Source organism: Mesoplodon bidens, assembly GCF_964165515.1.
Source record: "Mesoplodon bidens genome assembly, chromosome: 19".
Lineage (NCBI taxonomy): Eukaryota > Metazoa > Chordata > Mammalia > Artiodactyla > Ziphiidae > Mesoplodon > Mesoplodon bidens.
In genome coordinates, this window is record NC_138179.1 from 19,499,278 (window position 1) to 19,521,529 (window position 22,252).

Sequence of the window (22,252 nt, forward strand, 5' to 3'; positions counted from 1 at the left end):
GAGGAGAAGAGCTCACTCCGCCTCTCCTCTTCCGCGGTGCGGAGCTGCACAGGGAGTGCGGGGGCCGAGCCCCCCTTGACCCTGGAGGAGCGGCGTGCGTCCTGGGGGAGGGGCTGCGCGCCACCCGAAGAAAGCCTCGATCCCAAGTGGACTTGACCTCGGAGACCGCGGACGTGGGTTATGCGTTCCCTCGGGGCTCTCACTCGCAGGGCCCAGGTCCTACTGGGGGTAGGGACCCCCTCACTGCTCAGGGAGACCTGAGAGCCACAGCAGTAATTCCCAGAACCCCGACCCTCACCCTGTGCCCGTCACTGCCAACTCTATGCCGTGCACACGGCCCTCACAAACACATACTCACCTGTGGGATCTTTGCCTGGAATTTCTTGCACCTGTTATAAGACCTAAGGGAGAAGGAGACAGGTGGTGAGGTCCCTCCCTGACTCTGCAATTATGTGCTCTCCCCTCCCAGACCCACCCTGTGTAGCAAGATCTTTGCATCCTCATTGCCGGTGGTCATAGGGGCTCAGGGCTCACTGAGGGGCCCCTGCTAGGGGATCCATGAGTGACTGAGGTTAGAGACAGAGGAGAGAGCGTGCTTAGGGCCCAATCTCCAAATCCTAGGATCGGCGACCTTGGAATTAATCACCCCCTCCCTCCATCAGAGCCTTGGTCCCTGGCCTCTATCCACAGGCTGGGGCTCCCACCTCGGCTCCCTCTCAACACTCCTTCCATGCCTGAACCCAGATATTCCTCCCTTCCATACCCCCACCCACCAACCGTCCCAAGAAAGGGAGGAGTGAAAACAGCCATTGCTTCAGAATGATAGGATGGTGGGCAAAGATGCTGTACGTTCCCAAATATATTGTAAAATTGATTTAAAATAAAAATGGGAACATCGCATCCTTCTTTGTGCAAAAAAAATCTTTCCTGATTAGCCTTCTCCTTCCCAGGCATGGCCCACCTGGAGGAGGCCCGGTGGCTGGGCAGGCACAGCCAGATGACTGGGGAACGAGAGGTCCGAAAGGCTTGTTCCCATCACACTAGGCTTGCCAGAGATGTTTGCAGCCACAGACCTCCTGGACTGGCCTGCTCTGCCCCAGAGGAACTGGATCAGCCTAACAGATGCTGAACGCTGGTTCCCCCTTTCCCCCCTCCACCGTGGGGACAGGAAGGAACGCTGGGTTACCTAATCCAAGGAGCCTTCCAGCAATTATTTCATGAGAAAGTCAAATGCCAAAAGGCGTTCATGTTGTGTGAGTGTGTGTGTGTGTTCCAAGTAGCTGTGTGGACAGGGTGAGCCAAATTGCTCCCTGCATTCTTTCTCGGGGTAGAATCTTTGACAGAGACTAGGAGAGAGGCTGCTGCTGCAGCTTCTGCCCCGAGTAGCACTCAGAGCCCCTCCAGGTCTGAGCCCTGGAGCCTGGAGTTCAGAGACCCAGTTCTCAGCCAGAAAAGCCCAGCCTCTTCCTTTGCAGGACCTGAGGAAGGACCAGGTGGGGAAGTCTGGGAGGGGCTGGACAGCTTGGTCCCTGGCCCTACAGTGGATGTGCATCTGGGCCTGTGCCTGGACCAGCAGCATAGGTGAGGGTGGCGGGGGCAAGGGTCCAGCCTTCTCTCCCAGCCTCCAGGAGAAGGAAGGCTGGCCAGGTCTCTAGAGTGGGAACCCTAATGGGTGATAGAATCTAGAAACTGGCTGTCCAGGATCCATCCACACTCTCCCACCTCAGCTGGGTTATCTCCTGATCCACTGTGACAACATCTGCGTAGGGCTGCTTGGGGGCTGGGCAGGGCTCCATCTGCGGCTGCAGTAGGAACTCTGTCCAGGGCAGAGATGGGGCTCATGGTGGGTTCTGGGCAGATAGTACAAGAAGCAAACCATCTCCCTTGGCCCCTCTCCCTCGGCAGTAAGACCACTGAGTCAGTAGCTGGAGATGAGCCTAGGAGAAGAGAGATGAACCAGGAGTGGGAGGAAGAGGGGCAGAGGGTCAGGGAGAGAAGAAGGGAGGGAGGAGGGGGTGGTTCTGGGGTGGGGAGGGCGGCACTGAAGATCAGCACCACCCAAGAGCTGGCTCCTTGCCAGTTCGGCTCAGAGGCTGATACTCATCCCAGGCCCCAGGGGCTCCTCTCCGCTGCCCCCTCAAGGCCCCTCCTCTTACCCTCCCCCGGCTCAGCTCCTGCCCAGTACCAGACCTGGGGGGAGGTGAGGGCTGATGGACCCAGCTGACCTCCCTCCACATTCACCAGCCCTGATGTCAGCAGGCTAGCAAGGATGACCTCCTGCCAAGTGCTGGGGTCTCTGGCACCTGCCCTTCCAGGTCCCCCTCCCCTGGTTCTGACCTGTCCACTGTCTGCTGGTCCCTTGATCAGCTCTGGTGCTGGGCTGGGGGCAGGATTCGGGACAAGCCTTCCTGTGTCCCCTGCCAGTCACCTCCTGAAATCAAATCCCAGCCAAGCCAAAACCATGAAGTCAGGGACCTAAGATGGGGAAATTGAGGCCCCAGGAGGGACAGGGACAGGCCCCAGGTATGCAAAGACAGGACTGGAACCCAGGGCCCTGGCTCTGCTCCCAGCACCCCTTGGGGGCAACAGTCAAATCCAGCCAAGTCTGGGCAGCGCCTCCTGCTCCCAGGTCGCCCAGAGGCTCCAATCCCCTGGAATGGCTCCCCGGAGCTCTCCAGAACCACCCTCATGGCCCTCTGGCAGGAGCCCCTGAGGACCATCCCTCCTGCCTCCTCCGCTTCTCCCCAGTGACCTTCCTGAGTGACTGTGTTTTCACTCATCCCTTAACTGTGGTCCCCGGGGCTCTGAACTGAGCCTGTCCCCCTTTCACCCACAGACCCTTTCTGGGTGGTGTCACCCCCCCGCACACACACACCCATACTGATGACTTCCACTCCTCCACCTCCAGTCCAGCCCCTGTCCATATACCCACCCGCCTCCAGCCCTCAGCCCTGAAGGTCCCATCTGCTCCCCAGACTCCTGAGGTTCTGAGAACACACATAGGGCTTACGGGGAGGGGAAAGGACTTAAGAAGTGGGCTGGTGCAGTCCTCTGCAGTCCTGGGCCCACCTACCCGGGACCGCCCCTCACCCTCTGCACCCTGGTCCCCGTGCATGGGCGAGGTACGTACACACGCTTGCGTGCATGTGTTGGAGCCCATCCTCAGAGAGCAGGGGCTGTCTCCGCTGTGCATCCATTCCCACAACTGGAGAGGCAACTGGTTTTAGAAAGTACTCCATAAACACTGTGTGATTGAACGCCTGGGAAAGGGGACTCATTGGAGAGCCAGTGGAGCCAACAGGGCTAGCGGATGGATGGACTCCGTAAGATGGGTCACAGAGAGGATGCATTAGAGGGGCTCACAGGTACCACACAGGGCCTGTCTCCAAGGTCACATTAGCCTTTGCACTGAGTCAAAGGCAGCTGCCGACCTCACTGGTCACCTCACCCCTCCAAGCCCCTCTGCCAGGAAGGGCTCAGGTTGGAAAGTCATGGGGCAGGCCAGACCCATTATCTGTCAGACCCCGACTGGCCCTGCCATGGCCTCCACGTAGCCCTCAGCCTGCCGGGACGGGCTAATGGGCCTGGCAGTCTGGCTTTGTAACTGGGAAGGTGTGTGAAGGCAGCCACACCACACTCCTCAGGGTCCCCAGCTGCAGGCACCCACAGGGAGTAGGCTAACAAGGACCCAATGGAGAAATACACTCCAGGACTGGATCCCTCCCTCCTGGCAAACACACCATCCCCGGCTCCTCCTCCCAAATCCTGAAATCCAGCCTCTGCCCCGGAAACCATTGCCTTGTTCTGAGATCCATAGGGGTGTGGACACAGGGCTTGCGTTTATCTTTTCCTGACGGGTTGCTGGGTTCAGAAGCCAAGAGGAGTGCTAAGCAGGGAAGCAGGAGCGTGCTACAGGCTGTGCAGGGGCCCAGGGTGGGCCAGTCTTGGGGCCCCCGGGCCTCATCTCCAGCCAGGACCCAGGAGAGGGGCACAGAGGCTCCGCCCCCTGCCCCACAGCTCTGCCTGCCTGAATCGGAGCCACTGGGGCCAATCCTGGAAACTGAGGCCTCTGGGAGGGAGGACAGAAGAGACCTCTGCCCCCTGGGTCACTCCAACTCCCCGCTACCGAACCCTCCTTTAAACTTCATCCCAGGGACACGCTGCCGGACACACGTGTAAATTTGTAATGTTCCTCTTTCTCCCGTGTATCTGACGATGCGTCTGTGCACGTATCAGGCTTGCGTGTACAATACCTGTGTGGGTGTGTTGGTGTAGAGGGAAGATGTGGAAGGTACAGAATCTATAGTACCTGCACACTCACCTGCACGTGTATGTGGCGTGGGCACATTTTCAAGCACCCGTGGTTCTAGGAGGGATTTTTATGCATTTGCTCATAAGTGGTGAATGTGTTTCTAGACACACATGTATGCATGCCTGCGGTACGTGTCAACACAGGATGCGCACATGCCTGTATGTGTAGCTCGAGTGTCTACATATGCTCACGTATATCAGATGTTTGTGTGTATATCGCGTGAGTTGGATCACCCCTGTCACGTGCCCCATTTCTGGCGGCTTCTTTAACCAGACCTGGAAGTCTGTCTCTGGAAGGTATGGATCCTGGGTACTCTGCAGAGACTTGCATCTAAGATTCTAAGGGTGGTCTTGATGGGGGAAGGGGGTAAAAGGGTGGAGCTTCCCGCCCTCCTGGACCAACACGGGGCCCTCTTGGTCCCAGCGGAGGAGCATCTCCCACGGGTCTCTGTTGAGAGCCAGGCTACACAGAGAGAAAAGAAAAAACAGCACACAAGCCTGGGTGGAGGCGCCTGCCTCTTCCGGGCAAAGGCAGGGGCTGCAGAGGGTGTGGGGTGGAGACAGCTGCTTGCAGCCCAGATAAGGCTGTGGGCTCACATTTTCCATTTCCAGGAGCCTCCCCCTCAGGGCCCGGAAAGGTCTCTGCTGACTCACCCCAGCTCCCTGCCCCCACCCTGGGATCTGCAGCGCCAAGCGGGGGAAAACGAGGTGCTGGAAGAGCCGGCACCTCACCATAGCTTGTCCTGCGCCACCGGGGACTGGGGAAGTGGTCCCTGGGGCAGGACAGGCCCAGCCTGGGGCCCCTCACAGCTAATATCCCGCCCCTGGTGCCTCTGGAAAGCCACCCAGGAAGGAGGAGGGGTCTCTCCTGTCCTCTTAGAACAGCAGTCCCCGCCTGTGCGCGCTCTGTGCTCTGCCAGCCTGGCTGCTCCGGCCCAGAGGACCCTGAGACCCAGAGGGGCGAGCCGTCGTTGTCAGGGACAGGACTGGGCCTTGAACTCTGGGCTTTTTCTCCCTTCTCCCCGCGCCTCCAAGACTGCCCACCCAAAGCCCGCCCCCTCCACCCCTGCCTGGCCCGCTCCCCCTCCCCCTCCCCCTCCCCGGGCTATTTATAGGGCCTGGCTCAATGGCCTCCAGGAGAAGGGGAGCCAGAGCTCCAGGGCTAGAGCTCACTGGGCCTTCCCCAGGCTGGGCAGGGTCCGCTTTCAGCCCAGCAAAAGGCCATGTCACTCAGAGTGAGTAGGGGGGCTGGGGAGGCCAGGCCACGGCAGGAGGCTGGGCTAGGACCTGGGCCAGGGCCCCTCTGGAGTCCTTTGCAGTCCACAGACAAGCTGGGCTTCCTCAGAAGTGTCCTGGAGCCTCCTTGGTGCTGGGGCGGATAAGGGAGGTGTACAAGGGCACAAGCCATCCTTGGGAAGGCCTGGAGTGCGGAGGCCAACACGAGGGCCCACCGGGCTGCCGACTCCTTTGGAAGCCCCCAGAGTCTCCTTTCTCTAACAAAACTGTCCCTCTGGGGCTTCCCTGGTGGTGCAGTGGTTGAGAGTCCGCCTGCTGATGCAGGGGATACGGGTTCATGCCCCGGTCTGGGAAGATCCCACATGCCGCGGAGTGGCTGGGCCCGTGAGCCATGGCCGCTGAGCTTGCGCGTCCGGAGCCTGTGCTCCGCAATGGGAGAGGCCACAACAGTGAGAGGCCCGCGTACCGCAAAAAACAAACAAAAAAAACCTGTCCCTCTGGCCCATGGATCTGCTCCACCAACAAGTGAATGGCTTAGGGTGCCATTCAAGTCCCTTCCAGCAAAATGCACAAACTCTCACATATCTGCCATTGTGGCTGCACTGGTCCTGCTGTCTGAAGCATCCTTTCCACTTGTCATCCTGTCTGACAACCTCCCCGCTCCTTCTTTAGACCTTCAGAGCCCAGTTTAAACGCCACCTCCTCTGGGAAGCCATCCCTGATGAAGCCTGCAGCACTCCCCGTCTCTCCTCCCCGCCGCACCCTGCCCACTGGAATACATCCCTCCTCTCCCGCCCTGGCTCCCTCCTCCAACGTGTGGCTTGTGTCTCTCTTGAGCGCTGATCTCGGTTTGGGGCTCCTGAAAGGGCAGGGCCCCACCTCTCTCAGGCCTCTGCCCCATCGCCCAGCCCCCCGCAGCTCCACAGCCAAGGCCTGTTGAATGAGTGAGTGACAGCGAGGGACACTGGATGCATAAGCGCAGGAACTAGTGATTGAACAGCAAATGGAGATGGAGAGAACCAGCGGGAAGGAAAGCAGGAAAGATCCCTTCTGTGTCTCCTGAGCCCTGGAGGGACTGCCTGGTGTCCCAGTGGGCAGGAAGGAGACAGGGACAGCCCAGGCCAGGTCTCAGTGACACTGCTCGGCCCTGGGCAACAGCCAGCTCGGTCACTCTCATTCTTTCCAGATCAAAGTTTCCCCAGGGAACAGCCCGGAACCTGACACTGGCCCGGGGTGGGGGGTTGGACCAGCTGGTGCTGTTGAGGAGGAGGACACTGAGAGGCAGGGCATTTGTCCCCAGCTCCACAGACACCAGGTCAGCAGCCCAGGGAGGAGGCTGGAAACGCTTCTGCACACGTACTCCAGCCCCAGCCCCACTCTCGGATGAAGGGCCGCACCGGTAGGTTGGGAACCCCTGGCTCTAGGCCCTTCTGTTCCAGAATCCCCAAGGACCCCAAGCCCCTCAGGGCCTCAGGGGCTCGGCTCCCTGTACTGCCACCCCTCCACACACGTCAGTTCTGACTCATCCCCACCCCATCTCCCAGCAGCTCCCATCTCAGACACCCTCCAGGTATATGTTTCTCTGTCTCCCAGCACCTGCATCTGTTGCTGTCTTTGCACCTTTCTTTCTAGACTCTCCGTATTTCTGTGTTTCTCTGTATTTTTTGTTCTTCCCTCAGTCCTTACTCCTGTGTCTTTTTCCATCTCTCTGTTCCCTGGACATGAAGTGGAACTATGGAGTGGTGTGTTAGCCCTTTGGTCTGCAGTGAACAGATTTTTCCTGCTGCTGGGACTGGGCTGGGAGAGGATGGGAGAGAACAGAACCCAGTGCCCTTGCTGCAGCTAGGCCTCCCTGGTACCCTCAGCTGCTGTGTCTGAGCCAGACCTAGGTCAGCCCCATGGCCACATGAGCACACAGAGAAGAAGTGGGCAGAGCTGGTCTGGGGTGGGAGGCCCGTGTCAGTGGGCCAGATCCGAGTCTGCCACTCCTCTGTCCTTCTTCCTCGTTCCACGCCTAGCTGTGGAAAGTCACACCACAGCCAGAGTTTGACTTCATAGCCCCCACTCCCATGTGCAAGCTGGTGTTACACACACACACAGCATAGGGGAGTGGCTCAGAGCTTAGGACTCTGCATCTCAGTCATGGCTCACTCATCTCTGGACCTCAGTTTTCTTATCTGTAAAATGGGGATTATAATAATAGTATCTGTGTCCTGGGATTGTTAAGAAGCATTAAATTAGTTCATGTCTGTAAGGCCCTTACAAACAAACGCCCTATGTCTGGCACATAGTAAGCACCCTCTCTATCTGTCTGTCTACCTATCTGTTACATAAAATTAATAAAATTAATAAATATGCATGCATGCTTCAAACTTGACTCTCAATAAAAATTACATGTTGCTTTCACCTTTATCCTGTTGCCCCAGGCTGAGCCAGACCCTGGTCACCAGCAGGTCCAAACAATCTTGATGTGAGTAGTTGTTAATTCAAGTACAGGAAAATCATACAGCTCTGGGTGTGTGCACTTCTACAGATCTGCTTGTGGAACCACATGTCATTAACAGCAGCTGTATGACATGTGGAGAAGTCGCATTGCTTCTGGTTGAAGACGGTTGAAACCATCTCCTTCTGCTCCAGACATGTAGACGTGAGATTGTTAAAAATTAATGAGGGGGACGTGTCTGTAGACAAGAAACGGAGACCACTCCGTAAAAGAAAGAAGACAGGAGGCCGCAGGGAGAGAAGGGGCTGAAGCTGGCAGTCCCCAGGGGCTGGGAAGAGAGCAGGGCTGAACTTGTAGGGTGTGGGCCATGGTGTGAACGCTAAGCCAGGCTGGGACCTGAGCCTGGCTGGTGTCAGGATCTGTGGTGCCAGTTGTGATGATAAACCAGAGCAGCTCTGTCCACCATTCAAGGCTGTGGCAAAAACCAAAGCCACATGCCTGTGGTTGGGCCCTCAGCAGAGCCACTAGGCTTAAAGGGACTGTCCCAGAAATGTGTCATCCACATGAGGTTGGAGGCCCACAGTGGACACTTCTGAGAAAACCCTGGTCTGGAGCCCAGCCAGATACAGACCAAGCTGAGGCCACTAGCAGATGGCCTTGGGTTTTGCAGAACCTCCAGATAACCTCACAACCAAGAATCACAGAGCACTGAGGAAGCCAACAAACTTGGCAAATGGAAGAACTGATAGCTGAGAAAACAAAGTTTTAGAGCAATTTGAAAAGCCTTTAAAGTAGGTATCTTTAAGGTCCTCAAAGAAACCAAAGGAACAGCAACCACCAAACAACAAAAGGAGGTCGTGAAATAAGAGTAGGACAGATGACAGAATCCATTACAAACATGGGAAATTAAAATTACAGATAATAAAAAACTGAAAAGGTGAGCTGAATATCTTAACTGAATAGAGCCGGAGAGAGACATAATGAATTAGAAGTTTCGAGTTGAGGAAATCTCCAAGAACATATGACTAAGAGATCGAGAGATGGAAAATATGAAAGAAAAAAATTAGACACGAGGAGAATAGAAACAGATGTATCCAGAACAGATATATAGAAAGAGTGATGGAGAGAATTGCTAAAGAGGTCATGGCTGAGGATTTTCCAGAAATGAAAAAAATCCATAAATCCTTAGACTGGGAAAAATCTTAGCACATCCTAAGCACGGTGAACAAAAAACAGAAAATCTATACTAGTATCACATTTTAGTAAAACTTCAGAACATCAAGGGTCAAGACAAAAAAATCCTAGTACCAGAAAACAAGGAATAAGAATATGACATCAGAGTCTTCATCGACAGTACTAGAAGTCAGAAGACGATAAAATATTTTCAAAGGAGAAAAGGACAACAAAGCTGAACCTAGATTTGTGAACACGGCAATACTATTGTTTAAGAGTAATGGCAGATTAAGTACATTTTCAGACATCACTTAAAAGGAAAAATGAACTTGGAAAGAAGCAGTGGGTTGGAATAAGAAAGAGTGAGCAAATAAATCAGCTAAATCTAAATAACTATCATTAATGTTATTATGTTTAGTTCCTGGTCCTAAAATTTCAGATCACAAGAACATGGGAGTTGGAAGGGAAGAGTATGGAGAGCAGTCCTAAGTATCATGTATCCCAAATGAACTTATTTACAAAACAGAAATAGACCCACAGACACAGAAAACAAACTTATGGTTACCAAAGGGGAAAGGTGGGGGGGGGGATAAATTAGGAGGTTGGGATTAACATATACATGCTACTATACATAAAATAGACAACCAACAAGGACCTACTATATAGCACAGGGAACCATACTCAATATTTTGTAATAACCTATAAGGGACAATAATCTGAAAATTTGTATATATACACAACTGAATCACTTTGCTGTGCACCTGAAACTAACACAACATTGTAAATAAACAATACTTCAATTAAAAAAAAAAGATTTCCATGTATCAGATGCTGCTGGCGTCCTAACTCACATCCTCCCTGCCTCTCTGATTTCAGCTAAAGCTGCAACCAACTCTTCCTGGGGGGCTCTGGATGACAGGCTCAGTTTTTGCTCCAGGACTTCTGGAGTTAACGCCTCCAGAGGCGGCCCTCAAGCAGGGGGCATGGGAGCTGATGGATAAATGCTTCTCCCACTAGCTCTTCATGTGGACAATTTTGAGAGGCTTTCTAAAGGCTCCTCAGAAGGTCCCCACTGGAACTGAGCCCACATTGCCCACAGCAGACACCTCAGTATCACACTCATAGTGGTTTTTTCTCCATCCCTCACTCTCCCGGTCTCTCTCTCCAGCTTCCTGCCATGATTTCCAGATCAACCTTCTAACGCAAGACTCCTTATCACAAGTTTTGCTTTCAATAGGACTCTGAGCTAAGACACTAAGGTTCTTGTCTTCTTCAGAAGGATCATAGAGATGCAGATTGCTTTTTTACTGAGATAGTTTACATCCATTAAGTAAATTTTGCAGATGTAAAGTCAGTGGTTTTTTATATATCCACAAAGGTGTGCAACCATGACCGCTATTTAATTCCAAAACATTTTCATCACTCCAAGCAGAAATCCTGTACCTACTAGCAGCCATTCCCCAATTCCACCATTAACCTACTTTCTGCCTCTATGGATTTGCCCATTCTGTATATTTCATATACATGGAATCATATAACACGTGGTCTTATGTGACTGGCTTCTTCCATTTGGCATGTTTCCAAGGTTCAACCAGGCAACATGCATTGTGATCCTTCATTCCTTTTCATGGCTGAATGATATTCCATTGTATGGCAGAGCAAAATATAGAGGACAGGATGAAGCTGCAAGATAGTTTAATAATCAGGAAGAAGTAACACAAACATGTCATTTAGAAATCCAGGAGTAAATATTTATTTTTTACACCAAATTCACTCAAATTCATTAACAGACATTTAAAATGCAAAACTATCAAAATTATAGAGAGAAACATAGAAAATCTACATGACCTTGGGTTTGGTCTGTAGATCATGAGCTTTGAGTTTTAATACACAACACAAAAAGCCAATCCACAAAAGAAAAAAGCAATATTGTGGGCTTTATGAAATGAAAGATTTCTACTGTGTAGGAGTAAATATTTTAAAAATCAACTCCAGAGGAAATAAGAAAGTGACTGCCAAAAAAAAAACCCGTAACCCAACAAACATCTTTTTCTAAACAAACATTGAAGGAAATGACCTCATTCTTTATGTGCATGTATAACTAATGGAAATAAAAACTAAAATTAGAAAAAAAGGAAAAAAACATGATAAATAGAAGATACAAAATAAGATGTCAAAATAAGTCCAAATATACCCATCACAATGCATTTAAGTGACTTAAATTTACCTATTAAGAAAACGAGGCCTTTCAGAATGGATAAAATCCAATCATATTCTACTAACAAGAGACATACCTAAAAAGCAACTATAATATGGAAATACTGACATAGGAAGGATGGACAAAAATATCCTTCTCAGGCAAGAACAAAAGAAAGAGGAAAGCTGTCGTGGCAATAGTGAGGTCAGACAACATAGAATTCAGAACAAAAGGCATTAAGATTAAGGTGGATATTTCATACTAATAAAATGAACAATCTGCTAACAGGATTCAGCAGTCATGAGTGCGTCAATCATGTTCTCGTTTTATTGTGGTACAAAACACATAACATAAAATTTACCACTTTAGGGGGCTTCCCTGGTGGTGCAGTGGTTGAGAGTCTGCCTGCCGATGCAGGGGACACAGGTTCGTGCCCTGGACCGGGAGGATCCCACATGCCGTGGAGCGGCTGGGCCCGTGAGCCATGGCCGCTGAGCCTGCGCGTCTGGAGCCTGTGCTCTGCAACGGGAGAGGCCACAACAGTGAGAGGCCCGCGTACCGCAAAAAAAAAAAAAAAAAATTTACCACCTTAACCATTTCTAAGTGTACAGTTCAGTGGCGTTAAGGACATTCACATTGCTGTTCAATCACCACCACCATCCATCTTCAAACCCTTTCCTCTTGCAAAACCAAAACTCTGTACCTAGTAAACAATAAATCCCCATGTCCCTCTCCCTCTAGCCTCTGGAAACCACCATTCTATTTTCTGTCTCAGAATCTGATTGCTCTAAGTACCTTATGAAAGTGGAATCATACAGTATTTGTCTTTTTGTGACTGGCATATTTCACTTAGCATAATGTCCTCAAGGTTCATCCAAATTCTGACAGTGTGTGTCAGAATTTCCTTCCTTTTTAAGGCTAAATAATATTCCATTGTATGTATGTACCACATTTTGTTTTTCCATTCTCCATCCATGGACACTTGGGCTGCTTCTGCCCCATGGCTATTGTGAATAACGCTGCTATGAACATGAGTGTGAACGCATGTGTCCATCAGTAGTCAACCAATGGTCACTTATTGAAACCTCACTGTCTTCTAGGTATGGCTCCAGGCGTGGGGAATACAGCAGCGAACAAGACAGCAGTCTGCCCTCCAGAGGCTTATATTCTAGTGGGGGGACTCAATATGCACACAAACGGTGCAGTCACGTGACAGCAGGTGCTGGTCAGTGCCATGAGGAAGATGAACCCTGTGGTCCATGAGCGACTGTTTTATCCAGGAGGGTCTGAAAAGGCCTGTCCAAAGAAGGTGAAATTTGTGTTGAGACCTGAAAAGTAAGATGGTAGCTAAGACCTGTAGAGGAAAGAACATTCCAGGCAGAAGCAGCAGCAGGAGCAAAGAAGCCCGAGCCTGGATCCAGTTTGGAGCGTTAAAATGCTTTGAGGACGGTGAGGCTGGTGGGCAGCAGAAAGATGGGCAGAGGCTTGAGGACAGAGAGTGACGCAGCGGTGAGGGGGTGGGTCCACATGAGGGGTGGCCTTGAGGGCAGTGGTGCAGGCATGGGAGCTCTGGAAGGTGTCAAGTAAGGGGAGGACCTGGTCTCCTTTACTGCCATGTGGAAGGTGGATTTCAACAGGGCCAGCAGGACGGTGGGGCTCGCAGTTAGGAGTGTACCTAACTCAGCCCTGAAGTGGGGAATGCCAAAACTGGTAGTTCTACAAGGAGAAGTTGAGAAATCTATTAATCACAGCGGGCAGTTTTAACCTCTGGGTGAAGGAGAGTCTCTCAGCCCCGCCTGTGTTGCCCTGTAGCTCCCACTTTCTCCCCGGGCCCCGCGGCCATCCCTCCCACGTCTTCATGTCACCTCTCTCTTCTTCCCAGAGCCTCTAGCGCCTCCCAGCCCCTGAACGTCACTGACGGTTCTTCCAGGCCCTACCGTCCTTCCAGTGACCCCCCAGCCTTCCTGGCCTCTCCCAGGCTCTCCCAATTCACCTCTTCCCTCCCGCGCCCCCTATTACCCCTTTTGGAATCTCAGCTCCTCTCACCTCCTTAGTTCCTTCCATTCCCCGTTCCCTAGCAACTCAAATCCCCAAATCATCCCCAGCTCTATTTCATAGCTCCCCTAGTCCCTGCCTAATCCTCCCAGACACTCAGTCTTTTTATACCCTCAGCCCTGAACCCCACCAACTTCCTCTCGTTTCCCAGAGTCCCTCCAGGTCCCCCCATTCCCCGTTTGGTCCGTCTGCTTAGAGACTCATTTTCTAGTTCCTCATGTGGGACCAGAGCATCTTTATTTATTTTCCATTATTTCCCACTTGCCAGAAGGGCCCTTACACTGAGACCCTTGGTTGGCCAGATATGAGTAAAACACAAACACAGTTTTAATGCCAACTCCAGCCACCCCCAGACCCAGTAAGGAGGAAAGGCAGGGTCCCCCAGGCTCCCTTTCATTTCCTACCCCAAGCAGGATGAGAGCATGCTGACCACAGGGTGGGGGCAGGGCCCATCCTGGCAGCCAGGGAGCTCCAGGTCCAGCCAGCGGAGAGTCCTAGCAGCTGCCACCACAGAGACCCAGCCAGAGCATGGGGCCTGCGGCAGCAGGTGGTCACGGAGCGGGGACCAGAGGGGTCTGTTTTTGGAAGGGCTGTGATTTATCAAGATGGCCAGCCCTGGTTAACTCCCTTCCCATCTGTCCTATGACCACGCAATTCCTCCAAACTCCTCCCAGCTCCCCCATCCCTTCCCAGACCCCCAGTCCCTCAACCTCACCCATGCTCCCAGTCTCTCCAACCCTCCACAGGGCTTCCTAGTGTCTGTCCCACCCCCCCCATTTCCCCTCCGGTCCCTGCCATTTCCCCCAGGGCCCCAGACCTCCACCTGGGTTAAGGCTAGGGGACTGGGGTCCCCAGAGGATAGGGCTAAGAACTCATGTGCTTGTGTGAGAGAGGAAACTACCCAAGGCAAGGGAAAGAACCATCATAGAGGAGTAGACCAAACATTTCTGGGGCTCACACAGGAGTAAGAATAGTCCCTGTTTCCACCAGTCAGAATGGAGAGGCCTCGTAATATACCAAGCATTGGGTAGAGTCTTCAGATGGGTCATGCATTTCAACAAAATGAAAAGGCAACCCATGGAATGGGAGAAAATATTTGCAAACCACATATCCGATAAGGGGTTGATATCCAAAAGGGATAAGGAATGCATACAACGCAACAACAACAAAAAACAATTATAAAATGGGCAAAGGACCTGAATAGATATTTTTCCAAAGAAGATATACAAATGGCCGATATGAAAAGATGCTTGACATCACTAATTATCAGAGAAATGCAAGTCGAAACCACAATAAGATATCATTTCACATCTGTTAGGATGTCTATTATCAAAAGGACATGAGGGACTTCCCTGGTGGTGCAGTGGTTAAGAATCCGCCTGCCAATGCAGGGGACACGGGTTTGAGCCCTGGTCCAGGAAGTTCCCACATGCCACGGAGCAACTAAGTCCGTGCGCCACAACTACTGAGCCTGCGCTCTAGAGCCCAAGAGCCACAACTACTGAAGCCCGCGCGCCTAAAGCCCATGCTCCATAACAAGAGAAGCCACCGCAATGAGAAGCTCGCGCACTGCAACAAAGAGTAGCCCCTGCTTGCCACAACTAGAGAAAAGCCCAGGCACAGCAACAAAGACCCAATGCAGCCATTAAAAAAAAAAAAAAAAAAAAAAGACATGAGATAACCAATGTTGATGAGGATGTTGAGAAAAGTGAATTCTAGCACTCTGTTGGTGGGAATGTAAACTGGTACAGTCACTATGGAAAACAGTACAGGGGTTCCTCAAAAAATTAAAAATAGAACTACTATATGATCCAGCAATCTCACTTCTGGGAGATTCACATCCAAAGGAAATGAAATCACTGCCTCTAAGAGATAACTGTACTCCCATGTTCACTGCAGCATTATTCACGAGAGCAAAGATATAGAAAGAACCTAGGTGTCTGCTGACAGGTGAATGGATAAAGAAAATTTCACACACACACACATGTGTGCGCACACACACGCACACAATGGAATATTATTCAGTACCTAGAGGGGTGGGATAGGGAGGGTGGGAGGGAGGCTCAAGAAGGAGAAGATATGGGGACATGTGTACGCATATGGCTGATTCGCTTTGTTGTGCAACAGAAACTAACACAGTATTGTGAAGCAATTATACTCCAATAAAGATCTATTTAAAAAAAAGAAAGGAAGGAAATCTTGCCATTTCAGATTCATGGATGAACCCAGAGGGCATTAAGCTAAATGAAATAAGCCAGACAGAGAGAGACAAGTACTGCATGATATCACTTACACATTAAAAAAAAAAAAGTCAAACTCATAGAAACAGAATACAGTGGTGGTTGCCAGGGGCTGGAGAGAGGGGGGAATGGGGAGAGGTTGGTAAAAGGGTACAAACTTTCAGTTGTAAGATGGATGAGTTCTGAGGATCTAATGCACAGCATGGTGACTACAGCTGATAACACACTGTTGTATAGTTACTCTCTCAGCAGATCTTAAGCTTCCCCCACACACCCAACAAAGGCAACTATGTGCGGTGATGGATGTGTTAATTAACTTGACTGTGGGAATCCTGTCACAATGTCTATGTATATCAAATAATGTTGTACACTTGAAATATATTACAATTTAATTTGTCAACTATACCTCAGTAAAGCTGGTGGGGAGGGGAATAAGGATCATACATTAGTAGTAGGGCTAATTAGTCCCAAAATAAAGGCTTCCTGCCATAACAAAGTATAAAAAGAAGCCTGAAAGGACAAACTGAGTGACAAGTGAGTTAACCGTATGCCAGAACAACATCCAACACTCTTTAAAGGAATACAATATAACACAGCACATAAGATTCAACAAGATAAAATTCACAACATTCAGCACCCATTAGAAAATTACAAGACATATGTAATGAAACAGAAAAATCTGACCCATACCTAGGAGAAAAACAAATAATAAGAAACAGACCCGAAATGACAGAGATTATGGAATTAGTAGATAAAGACTTTAAAACAGCTATTTTATTTCATTTATTTTTATTTTTTTAAACAGCTTTATTAGAGTCTAATTGCTTTACAATGTGTGTTAGTTTCTGCTAAAACAGCTATTTTAAATCTTAAAATATAATCAAGGAAAATCTGGCCATGATAGGGACAGAAATAAAAGATATATAAAAGAGACCAAAATGGAACTTCTAAAGCTTAAATACACAATATCCAAAATGAAATATACACTGGATGGGCTTAAGAGCAGATGAGATATTACAGAAGAGAAGATCAATTTCCTTGAAGAAATTGCAATATAAACTATCCAAGATAAAGCACTACGAGAAAAGACACTAAAAAAGAAGTAAGCAGAGTCGTGGCGGGCTGTAGGACAATATAAAGCAATCTAACATATTCCAATTACAAATTGGAATCCCAGAAGAAGAGGAGAAAATGGGGGAACAGAACAAGTATTTGTTTGTTTATTTATTTATTTGGCTGCGCCAGGTCTTAGTTGTGGCATGCGGGATCTTTTAGTTATGGCAGGTGGGATCTTTAGTTGTGGTTTGTGAATTCTTAGTTGCGGCATGTGGGATCTAGTTCCCTGACCAGGGATTGAACCCAGGCCCCCTGCATTGGGAGTATGGAGTCTTAGCCACTGGACCGCCAGGGAAGTCCCCAGAACAAATATTTGAATAAATCGTGGCTTAAAATTTTCCAAATTAGATGATGACTATAAACCCATAGATCCAAGAATCTCAATGAAACCCAAGCAAAGAAACAAAGAAAACCACACCAAGGCACATCGCAATCAGATTGCTAATACCAATGATAAAAAAAAAAAATCTTAAAAGTTGCTGAAAAGATTCGACTTCTAACCAAGATGGAATAATGAGGATTGGATTTACCCTCTTACTGAAACAATCTAAGAACAGACAAAATATATGAAATAACAGTTTTCAAGACACTTGATTTCAGGCAACAAAGGACAGTGATCTCAAAGATGGGGAAAAATTAGGTGAACTCTAAAATTGCTCCAGTTCACGGCTTTGGGTCTACTACTGTAAGGTTCTTATGCTATACATGAGATGGTATAACATCACCGTAACCTATAAACCTGAAACCAACCAGTAACAACAATAAGCTATAGCCAATAAACTAACAAAGGGGATAAAATGGAATCATAAGTAATATTTGATTGATCCAAAGAAGTCACAAAAGGATGATAAATGAGAACAAGTAAAGTGTGAAATAAGCAGAAGGAAATAATATAACAAGCAGAATTTAATTAAGTATAAAACAGAACAACAATAAAGTCAGTTATGCCAGAAATGAAGTCAAAAGCTGATTCTTTGAAATTATCTATAAAATGGGGTGGAGGTGGGGGAATATAGGCAGATTGATCAGGAAAAAGGAAAAGGAGGGAAGACACAAATTATCAGGAATGAAAAGAGGACATTTCTACAGATCCTACAGACATCAAAAGGATAATAAGGGAATATTATGAAATACTTCATGCCAATAAACTTGTATAAATTGTATAAATTCCTTGAAAGACACATGCTATCAAAGTTCACTCAAAAAGAATAGTTAACCTTTCCAAAGAAAAATAAAAACAAAAAACTCAAGGCACAAATGACTTCACAGATGAATTCTACCAAACAGTTAAGAAAGAAATACTAAAAATTGTGCACAGACTCTTCCAGAAATCTGTAGAGAAGGGAATACTTCCCAACTCATTCTATGAGGCCAGCTCCTAGCCTGGTTTTTCCTGATACCAAAACCAGCTAAGAACATTACAACAAAACTACAGAACAATATCCCTTATGCACATAGATACAAAATCCTTAACAGAATTTTAGCAAATCAAATTCAGTAATATATAACAAAATAAGGCATCATGACCATAAGGGGTTTATCCCAGGAATGCAAGCTTGGTTTAACATTTGAAAATTAATCAATATAATCCAAATTAACAGTGCAAATGAAGAACTACAGGATTCTCTCAAAAGACACAGAAAGAGCATTTGACAAAATGCAACATCCACTAATGATTTAGGGGGGAAAAAAACACCTCAGCAAACTAGGAACAGAAAGGAACTTCCTCAACCTTACAGAGGACAGTCAAGATAAGCCTACAACTAACATTATACTTTAATATAAAAGGCTGAGTGCTTTTCCCCTAAGATTAGGGGAGAAAAAAATCAAGATATCTGATTTTTTTCCCCCTAATATCAGATATCTGATATCGGTCTCACCTCTTCTATTCAAAATTGTACTGGAAGTCTTAGCCAGTGCAATAAGTCAAGGGAAAGAAAAGGCATACAGATTGGATAAGAAGAAGTAAAACTCTTTATTCACAAAACATGATTGTCCAGGTAGAAAATCTTAAGCAATCTACCAAAATACTACTATAACAACTAAATGAATTTAGCAAGGTGTCAGAATCAAAGGATCAAGGTTAATATACAAAACTCAATTTCTTTATATTAGTGAGACATTAGTGGGACATTGAATTTTTTTAGTGAGACATTAGTGGGACGTTGAATTTTTAAAATATCATTTACATAGTATTTACAATGGCAGACAATGCAATACCATACACAATAGAGGAAAACTCAAAACACTTAAGAATATATTTAACAAAATATATACCAAACATGGAAAATTACAAAATATTGCTGAGATAAATTAAAGAAGTTCTAAATAAACAGAGATATACCAAGTTGATGAATCATAACACAGTATTACTGTTGATTCACCCCAAATGGATCTGTAGAGTATAACTATCCCAGTCAAAATTCCTGCATGCTTTCTTTCTTGAAAATTGCTGAGATAATTCTAAAATTCAGCCAAAAAATGTTTTAAAAAGAAGAAATATATTAGAGGACTCAAACTACCCAATTTTGAGAGCTACCGTAATCAAGATAGTTCAGTATAAGGATACAGAGACATCAATGGCACAGAATAGAAAGTCCATAAATAGGCTCACACACACAGAAACAATCTGAGATAGGCTGGGACATGGGACCTGGGACCCTTCACTGGAGTGCTTGCACTTGCAGCTGGACAAATCTCTCCTCCTCTCCTGGAGCAACCGAATACAAAGAAACTATAAGGGACTAAAAATAAGTTCATGCATGTGCAGTTAGGGCAAATTATGAACAATACGATACAAAGAGGCCACAAACCAACTGCCACTTCTGAGGTGCTGGGAGAAAAGCAGGATACTACGCATGATCCCTGCATACAGCACCACAAAGGGGTTGGTGGACCACCTGAGCTACACCTCCTGCCCAACCCATGGACCCACCCCTATTGTTACCCAACGCGGCTCCTCCAGGAGTGAGCAAGGGCACATGTTACTTGTTTTCGCTCCCTCCTGATGAAGGCTGAATTTCTCATCTGGCCTCTTTTCAATTTCTACTGATTAAAGAGTCCAAGGACCCGAGTCCGAGTCCGTAGCAAATTGATTTTCAACAAAGGCTGGAAAGTGTGAAAGGGATTGCCTTTGCTACAAATGATGCTGGAATAACTGGATACCTATATGCAAAAATAAAATGAACCTTGACCTGTACCTCCCACCATACCCCCAAATTAATTCAAAATTAATCATAGACCTAACTATAAGAGCTAAAACTATAACACTTCTAGAAAAAAGCATAGGACAAAAATCTTTGTGATCCTTTTTTTTTGGCCATGCTGCATGGTTTTCAGGATCTCAGTTCCCCAACCAGGGATTAAACCTGGGACACAGCAGTGAAAGCCTGGAATCCTAACCACAAGGCCACCCCCTTGGCAAGTACTACTTAGATAGGAAGCAAAAGCAAAATGATAAATAGAACTTTATCAAAAATAAAAAATTCTGATCTTCAAAAGATATCATTAAGAAAAATGAAAAGGCAAGCCATATTTCCAAAATACATTTATCCAGTAAAGGACCTGTATCTAGAATGTACAAGGAATTCTTAAAACTCAATAAAAACAGCTTACTTTTTTTTTTTTCCCCCCCCGGTACGCGGGCCTCTCACTGTTGTGGCCTCTCCCGTTGTGGAGCACAGGCTCCAGATGCGCAGGCTCAGCAGCCATGGCTCACAGGCCCAGCCGCTCTGCGGCATGTGGGATCCTCCTGGACTGGGGCACGAACCCGTGTCCCCTGCAATGGCAGGTGGACTCTCAACCACTGCGCCACCAGGGAAGCCCAAAACAGCTTACTTTTTTTAATGGGCAAAAGATGTGAACAGACACTTCACCAAAGAGGATATATGAATGGAAAATAAGCAAATAAAATGATGTTCAGCATTATTAGACCTTAGGGAAATGCAAATTAAAACCACATGAAATGCAAGTGAGCAGCAGGGCCGGCTGACATTAATGGTACTGAGAGGCTGTGTGCAGGGCGACTTGGGCTTGGATCTCAGCTGAAGGACAGTATTCCAGTTACTGAACTTTCAGCAAGTGGACATTTTGAAAGCCATGATCTTCTTTGAAAAGGTTTTTTTCTTGTGTGAAAAATGAACTTTTCCCCAGTCATCCTCTTAAACTGTCAGAAATAAAATTTCCAGCTCAACCAAGACAAAATGAATTTTTCTACACTGAGAAACTCTGGGGTCTATTTGCTCCACTAAAATTACAAATGGAATTCAAAGCAATGCAGCATGTTCTGCATCTTCCATTTCTTCCAAGCTCAAACCTTTCACTGGATATTTGAGGAATAATGACAAGCCTATTGGATTTGAAGATATTTTTAATGACACATCACAAAGTGAACTAATGGGAGAACCTCACTTGGTGGAATATAAACTCAATTTCCTGTAACGCAGTGTGCTATTCATGAAAACAGAGGGACTGCTTCTTGTTTATAGTCATCTATTTACTATAATTTGGTGTACACAACATTAAAAGTACTGACACATTAGAAAAAAAAACCCAACAAACCCACATACACATACCCTAGAGTGGCTAAAAATTTTTAAAACTGACAATACTAAGTGTTGTCAAGAATATAGAGCAACTGGAGCTTTCATCCATTGCTGGTGGGAATGCAAAATGGTGCAGTCACTCTGGAAAGTAATTTGGTAGTTTTTTTTTGTTTTTTGTTTTTTAAATCAAGTTAACCATACACTTACCATATGAACCAGAAATCCCACTCTTAGATATTTACTTAAGAGGAATAAAAACATGTATTCACACAAAGACTTGTATACAAATGTTTATAACAGCTATATTCGTAATGATAAAAATTTGGAAACAACTCCATCAATGGGTGAATTGTAGTGTATAGATACAATGAACACTACTCAGCAATAAAAAGAAAAATCTAGTAATACATGCAACAATATGAATGTTTCTCAACATTAATGCTAAGTGAAAGAAACCAAATCTGAGTGATTATTTGTTGTATGATTCCATTTATAATCCGTAAATCCTCAAAACATGATTCCTTTGGTGAAGGCAAATGTATAAGGATAGAAATCAGACTGGTGGTTGCTAAAGGCCAGAGGTAAGAGGTGAGGCAAAGGGCACAATGAACCTTTTCAGTCGAGGGAAATGTTCTTTATGCTGATTGTGGTGTTGGTCAATGGTGGTATATAGTTAAAATTGGTGAATTTTACTTTAAGTAAATTATACCTCAATCCGATTTTTAAAATAGAATGCATGACAGACTTGCTGGCTACCACTGGTTTTTGTTTGTTTATTTTTTTTAACACCTTTATTGGAGTATAATTGCTTTACAATGTTGTGTTAGTTCTACCACTGGTTTTGATAGTAAAGTGAAGACTGTTTGCTGCACTGGAAACTGGTTCCCCTAAAGAAATCTGTTGGAAGGAAAGTATGTGTGACTGTTTCCCTTGGACC

At 47.3% G+C, this 22,252-nt stretch overlaps 1 pseudogene across 1 annotated transcript; it reads left to right on the forward strand.

Annotated features, from left to right (window-relative positions):
- The first annotated feature begins 6,930 nt into the window (after positions 1-6,930).
- On the forward strand, positions 6,931-21,211 carry LOC308607687 (proteasome maturation protein-like; annotated as a pseudogene). Its single transcript has 2 exons — positions 6,931-6,946; positions 20,792-21,211. The product of its transcript is annotated as a proteasome maturation protein-like (transcript).
- Positions 21,212-22,252: the final 1,041 nt, after the last annotated feature.